The sequence below is a fragment of the Panulirus ornatus genome, chromosome 30 (genome assembly GCF_036320965.1).
Source record: "Panulirus ornatus isolate Po-2019 chromosome 30, ASM3632096v1, whole genome shotgun sequence".
In the NCBI taxonomy this organism is placed as follows: domain Eukaryota; kingdom Metazoa; phylum Arthropoda; class Malacostraca; order Decapoda; family Palinuridae; genus Panulirus; species Panulirus ornatus.
The window spans coordinates 17,016,846-17,026,762 of NC_092253.1; positions in this window are offsets into that span (position 1 = coordinate 17,016,846).

The following is a 9,917-nucleotide window of genomic DNA, read 5'->3' on the forward strand; positions in this document are numbered from 1 at the left end:
CAACGAAATGTTCCTCCAAGATTTTATAAACAAGGTATCTGGGTGTGTGTGTGTGTGTGTGTGTGTGTGTGTGTGTGTGTGTAAATACGTATTTGTACTGTACTGGGTTACACTCATGGGACATCTCTTGAACATTCTCTACTATCATACAACTGTTCAAACTTCTGTATACGCAATCTACAACTGCTATTTCCTTATTCAAATTACTTCATTGGTCTATCACTCGTTTTCTATAAAAATATTTATATCTTTTAATAAGTTCCTTGCTTAACTTCATGTTATGTCGTCTTGTTGTTCTCTACTTCCTTCATCTGACGAACCGCTCATTGTTCACTTGATCAATCTGGTTTAAAACTTGTAGGTGGGCAAATCCAAAGCTTCTGGTGTTTCCCTGTAATTTAGCCTTCTTAATCGTGATAATATCTCATCTACATCTTCTCTATCAGATCTTCTTGCTTCTTGAAATGCGGTGTGTAAAGTTAAGCAAATTCCAATTTTTGCCCATTTCCTTATCCATATACGTGGATACTATGCTAATATTGGCCAGAAGACGGTTTGTCTCTTCTACTCTTTAATAAATACGGGACGCTGGCCACAGGGCTGGGGACAATGTGAATCTCCAGGTCCCTCTCATGTACAGATTCCTGTGGCTTGTTTTCCTCTAGATGATATTCATCAGAGGTAGTCTTTCACTGTGTCCCAACCTCATTTCTTTGCACGTACTCTCTCGAGTTGCTTTTCATCAAACATGTATGAGACTAACTTTGAAGTTTGTCCCCTTGCAAGTCTATGCGACCATCCTCGCTTGTTACTGCCCTCATTACTACTGCATCCTCCTCACACACGTTCAAGTTGGATTCCAGTCCTTTTGATAAGTCACATCAAGAAGGGCAGGGGTGTCAGGACCGAGCCTTGCGGCACGTCACTGGTGACCCTCAGCCCACGCGGAGAAGGCTTCCCTGACGCGCGTCCTTGTGCTCCTCCACTATGATAATCTTCAATGTCTGGATGTAGTCTATCCCTGATTCATGCCTGAAGATGATACAACTTCTTTACCATTCTCCTACGAAGCACACAGTGTCAGATGCTATGTGGCAATCCAGATACAGATGATCCACCCAGCCTTCTCTTTTGTCAACAGTCAAAGCTCACTCTCCTCGCAGAACTCCAGGAGGTTCGTGACAAATGACACTCCTTGCCTGAAACCATGTCGTCTCTTACTAAGGTAGTTTCCCATCTTCAGAAAGTGATTTATTTGCTTCCTCGTTATCTTTTCTAGTACCTTACAATCCTCATTGTGTGTGTGTGTGTGTGTGTGTGTGTGTTGTATGTGTGTGTGTGTATGTGTGTGCCATGTCTCTAACTGAGGTACATTTCTTTGCCACATCTTTTCAACATATTGTGTATGTGCTTTGGTTCTTTCCTCCAGCTGAACAGCTGCCGATATTGCTCTTGCACATCCCCCTGCCTAATGTCAGTAATAGATTCTGAATGTGTTTCAGACCTTTCCTCTTAATGTATAACCTCCTGTACACTTCAAAAGACCCATCGAACTTCATTTGATATCCACGTAACGGAATATTTCTTCATACTCGTAAACTCTATTTCTTAGACCTGTGAGGTGCTACCTCGTCTCACTCGATCACTGAAATGCTTCCCCAGCTGTGTTATCCTCTGGTCTTACCCCTTAACAAGTTCTCATCACATCCTCACTATTTGTTCTCTGGCTTTTTTTTCATCTTTGCAGATCTGGTAATGACTGGAATTGAGTCCGTACCAGACTTTCTGGCTCAGGCTGTGCTGGAGGTCATATAGAGTAATACTGTCAACAGTGATGAAGCTCAGTAAGACCAAACTGCCTTAAACATGAGGACAGTTTACATCTCTGAGTGACGCTCAGCGTTGCTCCTTTGGTGACACCAAGACTTTAATGCACTTCGACAAGTCAGAGTTGCGCTCTTATTCGGTAACTTAGCTACACTTGTTGACTTGAGTGAGGTTATCCATTTACTCCCATAAAAATTGCGTCTCCTTGAAAAAGGATAAAGAAAAGGAAAAAGAAAAGATTTGAAAACCAGGAAGTTTCCACTTCCAAACGCTATACAACTCCCAGAATGTGGCACGTCCAGACTGTATACCTAATGTGTATATCACTCAAGGGCCTCTACACTGTCTACTGCACGCCATTACTTATACATAATAGGCTTCATGAGCCGCAGAACCTTCAGAATATTGAAGAAACCAGAGATCCCATCATGGGGATCTCTGGTGAGAGGTGACTGGATGTATATGTGTGTAGGTAGATATCTGGGTTAACGTTAATCGGCTCTGCCTTCTTGTGGACGCACCTGTTCAGCGAGGGTGTATCGTCAGCAGTGGACGACAAAGCATACAATCTGTACTTTACCCGCGTGAGTGAGGTGAGGTTGCAGAAGTCCAGTAGAGAGGGTCTTCATGCTGTGCAATTGAAATTTGGTTATGCAAATATTCTGAAAGACTAATGGTTACGAAAAATGAGCAAAGGAGAGGATGTGAGACACAGACTGTCATAGGGAGGAGGGAAGACACAGTAAGTGAAGGGGTCAATGTTCAAGTTGTAATCTGGGGGGAGGAAGAATGTGTGGAAATGTTCAGGGATGGTTTTGCGAGGAGGAGAACCACACTGGCCACGCTCGTGACACTGAGATCAGGGATTAATTCCGATGTGATTTTCAGCCGTCTCTCACCCAGCCTCACCAGATTACCTGAGCTAGTTACTGACGGATGGAGGTTGTGTATGTATATCACAACAAAGATATATATGATATTGTGATCTGAAATTAAAACTCCTTTTTGTAAAGCAATAGATATTACTTGACATTATATGAACTGTAGTGACGAAAATCAATAGATATGATTTGTATCGGTAATGTATATCTACTCGGGTCCCGGCTAGACGTGTATGTGTTACTCTTGCTTGATCTTGGCTCTGAGTGCTGACTGATATCCTCTGGAACACTAAATCTCTTTCATCATGTTATCTGAATCTACAAATTGGGAGACGGTGGCTGCATCAGGGATTGAACAGGCAAAAGTATGAATAATAAATGACATGAAAAATCTCTTCATCCTTATACTCTTGTTCTGTGTCACTTTCAGGCTGTCACATATCGACTCTTCAACTCACGTAATCTCAGTTGACACATGAACTTTTATGATGAGCAGACAAACTGTAGTTCGTGACACGTGAAAGTCAACAGAGTTCTGAGTGGTGAGGTTTGGTACCCGACCAGAGGAAGATGGTTAAGGTGACCCTTGAAGAAGATACGTAAACGCTTGGGAAAAAAATGTCTTGTTCCTCTTGAAGACTGAGCGTCGGTCTATAGCTGGAACTATTAAAAGACTTGTGGGAAATTTTAAGAGGTTCAGTACAGCTTGAAGGATAACAGCTGGTTAAAGCTTGAAGAATAACAACCGGTTAAAGCTTGAGAGATAACAACTGATTAAAGCTTGAGGGATAACACCTGGTTAAAGCTTGAGGGTAAAGGATGATCAGAGTTTACAAGAAGACGGTTATATTTCGGTCCGAAATAAAGAGATCAAAAATATTCTACAAGAATATGAAGAACATCAATCCAAAGAGGGCCAGTGTAGGCCCTGGGAAGAACACTGGGTTAACGTCAGCCTTCTGAGGGTAAGGTTAAACTTGGAGCAGCAGAGCCACTCCCGCCAAGATCCACTTCGCCGGTTTTTCCTTCGTCTTAAGACTGAAGGTCCAGACGTAGGTGGGACCCCGCTGACGTGTTTTGTACAATGGACACTTATACAGGTTTCTGTTCTCTGCCTTATCTTGCGTGATGGCCTGCGGGAGGAAAGGGTAAACATTATTTATCTATACGATTGTACAGCTGGCTCTCTTACATCCATGCAAGCAAATCAAACGTTCCGGCAAACATAATCAATTTCACAAATATATCCGCAAACATTGCAATGTACATACGCAAGCATAATCAAGCAGACACACAGCTGCCTTCAGTTGCATGGATGAGGATGTTCAACTATAACCATTATATCAAACCCAAACTGAACTAGCATCACTACCACTCTATGTCACCCGACTTGAGGTAACATTAATCAAACCTACGACGGTAAACCAAATCTGTGCCTGATGTGAGGAAGCTTAATGATCCATTATCACTAAAGTCTCCAGCCGTGGACGACGAGTGTCATGGAGAGGAATGGAGTTAAAATGATTGAATAATTTGCCATTGTTTGAGGAGGTGGAAAAGTTTTTTTTTTTTTTCTTTGAAAAGGAAGTCGTATTTATCTATAACGAGGAAAAGCAGGGTCAGGAAAAGGGTGTGAAGACATGACACGAAAATCAGCTTGGGTCATTCGTTTAGTTTTTATGGAGAGAGAATGTTAGACTAGCAATGTCCTCATACGGAGGCTGTAACACCCCACCCTCTGGCCGACATTCTAACACTCACGACAGTAGTACTTCCCTGTGAGTACAATGTCTCCAGACTAAAACCTCTATCGTCACCTTGTGTATTTACTGTTCCGTTCTGGAAACTTCAGAAAGAAAATGCTTCTAAAGCTTGTGGAACATATAAGCTGTTCTAAAGAGCTGAAGTCACAGAATTTGAGCTTTTCGCTCATCTGCTCATTCTCACTTTGATAAAGATGACGGGCATCTGAGGGTGGAGCTCCTTCATTCTGGAGTCTATGAGGATGGAGTTGTCTGTGTCCCACGAGGCTCCTTCCAGAAACAGTCCGTGGACGTAGGCTCCCTCCCGCGGGGCCGACCTGCAGGAGAGAGATGAGAGCCAGGAAAACACAAGTGAGGGAGTGATGACGGACGCTCGCTAAACCAGGGGCAGTTGGTGACGACGGAGTGTGAGGAGAATAAGCGAATTCCTACTGACCAGGACCGGGGTATGGGAAGTTGTTATGATGTGGGTTGAGGCAAAACCTGCCTGGATCAGTGGCGAGGAATTATGGTTGGAATATACGGAATGTTGATATAAGATGATGTTAGGAATGTGTACACTCACGATCAGGACCGATACATAGAAAGTCTAGGTCGGTGATGAATGATACGGGGAAATGTATGGGATGATAGCAGGATGTAACATATACCTGGGATGGTGTTAGGGGATTACAGACGATGATTTCGAACTATCATGTAGACAAGTTATCAGATTATTGAGAAGAAAGGTGCAAGGAATGTAGTGAATAATATAGTAAGGATAATACGTGGAGTACATGGGACAGTATGTTATAGCATAGGATATACACAAGTTCATAAGTAAATATGGTAGACTTTGTGGCCTATGGTCGAAGATGACTGAGAGAAGGAAAATCAATGGTTAATAATGGGGAAAGTTTATACCATCTTGTGAAATGTTGGTAGAAACCAGGTAAGATATGCGATGAATTTCCAAAGCCATAAGGATATCGCAGCATGAGAGAGCAGTGGGCCAGAGACGAACTCACTGAACAAACAGTAAATGGAAAAAAAAAAAAATACAAGAAGTTACTTACCTGTGCGGCAGAAATGTGAGGTTAAGAAACTGCGACCAAAGTCTGTCCTTTCCATGAAACCACACACACACACACACACACACACACACACACACACATACACACACACAAGAACCTCCGTGGTGTAGCGGTCAGCGTTACTAACCATGAGTCAGCAGGAGTCCATCAGGGGTGACGCCAACATGACTTCGAATCCTGGGCACGGCGGTCAGGGACCGATCCCAGCCTACGTGTTCATCCTGCCTGCCTCCACCAGGTGATGATCACACATAACACAACCTGTCCCTCTCAACAACACCACATCCAATAGTCTCTCTCTCTCTCTCTCTCTCTCTCTCTCTCTCTCTCTACCAAATAACATGTAATGCAACAATGCTCTCTTACCTTCTTTCCCATTCACCCACTTATGTATGTCCCACTTTTTAAACTAAGTATTCCTATCCGCCAGTCCTTTGCTTCTTCAGCTCACAATGCCACAAGTTGTTCACCATTACATTCCACCTAGATGAATACCCCATGCACCTCAGTTACACCTACAACTGCTACATTATTCATTCTTACATTCAAATCACCCAACACTAATACCCGATCTCTTGCATAGAAACTGTTGACACACTCACTCAACTGCTCCCAAAACACTTGCTTCTCATCATCTCTCGCAATCTACTTTCGTTTTTACCTACATAAATCTGGAGCTGAATTTCTTACACTTTTTCACAAACTCCCACAACTCCTGCTTCACCAGTAGTGTTACCCGTTCCTTAGCTCTTGTCCAAACTCCAACCCCTGACTTTACTCCCAAGATGTTTCCAAACCACTCTTCACCTTTACCTTTGAGCTTCGTTTCACTCAGAGCCAAACGTCCAGGTTTCTTTCCTCAAACTTACTACCTATCTCTCTTTCCTTCTCAGCATGGTTACTCCCATATTCAATCAGACACATCAGCCTGGGCGCTCGAGGAGAATGAGTTTTCTCCTTTTTCATCTTTTAGAAATTGAATTACAAGAAGAGAGAGAGAGAGAGAGAGAGAGAGAGAGAGAGAGAGAGAGAGAGAGAGAGAGAGAGAGAGAGAGAGAGAGAGAGAGAGAGAGAGAGAGAGAGAGAGAGAGGGGGGGGGGAGGGGGGGGGAAACAAGCCCATAGCTTCCGCCATTCTAAGTTGCTTCTACGTAACATAGGGAGAACGGAAATAGAATTGTTTCTCTTCTTCCGCAAAGCTTTCACTACCTCCTCTCTGTTTACCAACCCATTCTCCCTGACCCGCTCACTTCACACACCACCTCGACCAACACACCCTATATCTGCCACTCTATAATCATACATATTCAACAAACCTTCAAAATACTCACTCTATCTCCTTCTCACTTCACCACTTCTTGTTATTACCTCCCCATTTGCCCCCTTCACCAATGTTCCCATTTGTTCTCTTGTCTTACACACTTTATTTATTCCTTCAAAAACATCTTTTTATTCTCCCTAAAATCTAACGATACTCTCTCACCCCAACTCTCATTTGCCCTCTTTTTCAACTCTTGCACCTTCCTCTTGACCTCTTGCCTCTTTCTTTTATACATCTCCCTGTCATTCGCACTATTTCCCTGCAAAAATCGTCCAAATGCCTCTCTCTTCTCTTTCACTAATAATCTTACTTCTTCATCCCACCACTCACTACCCTTTGTAATCTGCCCACCTCCCACGCTTCTCATGCCAAAGGTATCTTTTCTGCAAGCCATCACTGCTTCCCTAAATACATCCCATTCCTCCCCCACTTCCCTTACATCATTTGCTCTCACCTTTTTTCCATTCTGAACTCGATCTTTCCTGGCACTTCCTCACACAAGACTCCTCTTCCAAGCTCACTTACTCTCACCACTCTCTTCACTCCAACATTCTCTCTTCTTTTCTGAAAACCTCTACATATCTTCACCGTCTCCTTCACAAGATAATGATCAGACATCCCTTCATTTGCCCCTCTCAGCACATCAACATCCAAAAGTCTCTCTTTCACGCGCCTAGCGATTAGCACTTAAAGTGTGTGAAAGAAGAAAGCTGATAGTAAATGTGAATAAGAGCAAGATTTTTAGGTACAGTAGGGTTAAGGGACAAGTAAATTGGGGGGTGAATTTGAATGAAGAAAAACTGGAGGAAGTGAAATGATTTATTTATCTGGGGGTGGATTTGGCAGCGGATAGAACCATAAAAACGGAAGTGAATGACAGAGTGGGGGAGGGGGCGAAGGTTCCGGAGGCGCTGAAGAATGTGAGAAAGGCGAGAACATAATCTTGGAGAGCAAAAATAGGTATGTTTGAAGGAATAGCGTGAGCTATAGATAGGGTTGTGCGGAGGAGGGTGGATGTGCTGGAAATGAGATGTTTAAGGATAATATGTGGTGTGAGGTGGTTTGATCGAGTAAGTAATGAAAGGGTAAGAGAGATGTGTGGTAATAAAAAGAGTGTGGTTGAGAGAGCAGAAGAGGGTGTATTGAAATGGTTTGGACACATGGAGAGAATGAGTGAGGAAAGATTGACAAAGACGTTCTATGTGTCAGAGGTGGAGGGACCGAGGAGAAGTGAGAGACCAAATTGGAGGTGGAAGGATCGAGTGAAAAAGATTTTGAGTGATCGGGGCCTCAACATACAGGAGGGTGAAAGGCGTGCAAGGAATAGAGTGAATTGGAACGATGTGGTATACCGGGGTTGACGTGCTGTCAGTGGATTGAACCAGGGCATGTGAAGTGTCTGGGGCAAACCATGGAAAGTTTTGTGGCGCCTAGATGTGGAAAGGGAGCTGTGGTTTCTGTGCATTATACATGACAGATAGAGACTGAGTGTGAGCAAATGTAGCCTTGTTGTCTTTTTCTAGTGCTACCACGTCGACCCCGGTATACCACATCGTTCTAATTCACTCTACTCCTGCACGCCTTTCACCCTCGATCACTCAGAATCTTTTTCACTCCATCTTTCCACCTCTATTTTGATCTCCCACTTCTCTTCGTTCCCTCCACCTCTGACACATATATCCTCTTTGTCAATCTTTCCTGACTCATTCTCTCCATGTGACCAAAATATTTCATAACATCCTCTTCTACTCTCTCAATCACACTCTTTTTATTGCCACACATCTCTCTCACCCTTTCATTACTTACTCGATCAAACCACCTCACACCACAAATTGTCCTCAAACATCTCATGTCCAGCACATCAACCCTCCTCCGCACAACTCTATCTATAGCCCACGCCTCGCAACCATATAACATTGTTGGAAACACTGTTCCTTCAAACATACGCATTTTTACTTTCCAAGATAACGTTCTCGACTTCCATACATTTTTCAACGCTCCCACAACTTTCGCCCCCTCCCCCACCCTATTATTCACATCCGCTTTCATGGTTCCATCCGCTGTCAAATCCACTCCCAGATATCTAAAACACTTCACCTCCTCCAGTTTTTCTCCATTCAAACTTACCTCCCAGTTGACTTGTCCCTCAACCCTACTGTACCCAATAACCTTGCTCTTACTCACATCTACTCTCAGCTTTCTTCTTTCACACACTTTATGAAACTCAGCCACCAGCTTCTGCAGTTTCTCACACGAACCAGCCACCAGCGATGTATCATCAGCGAACAACAACTGACTCACTTCCTAAGCTCTCTCATCCACAACAGCCTACATACTTGCTCCTCTTTCCAAAACTCTTGCATTCACCTCCCTAACAACCCCATCCATAAACAAATTAAACAACCATGGAGACATCACACATCCCATGCCGCAAACCTACATTCACTGAGAACCAATCACTTTCCGCTCTTCCTACTCGTACACATGCCTTACATCCTCGATAAAAACTTTTCACTGCTTCTAACAACTTGCCTCCCACACCATATATTCTTAATACCTTCCACAGAGCATCTCTATCAACTCTATCATGCCTTCTCTAGATCCATAAATGCTACATACAAATCCACTTGCTTTTCTAAGTATTTCTAACATACATTCTTCAAAGCAAACACCTAATTCACACATCCTCTACAACTTCTGAAACCACACTGCTCTTCCCCAGTCTGATGCTCTGTACATGCCTTCACCCTCTCAGTCAATACACTCCATATAATTTCCCAGGAATACTCAACAAACTTATACCTCTGGAATTTGAGCACTCACTTTTATCCCCTTTGCCTTTGTACAATGGCACTATGCAAGCATTTCGCCAATCCTCAGGCACCTCACCATGAGTCATACATACATTAAATAACCTTACCAACCAAGAAACAATACAGTCACTCCGTTTTTTAATAAATTCCACTGCAATACCAATCAAACCTGCTGCCTTGTCGGCTTTCATTTTCCGCAAAGCTTTTACTACCTCTTCTTTATTTACCAAATCATGCTCC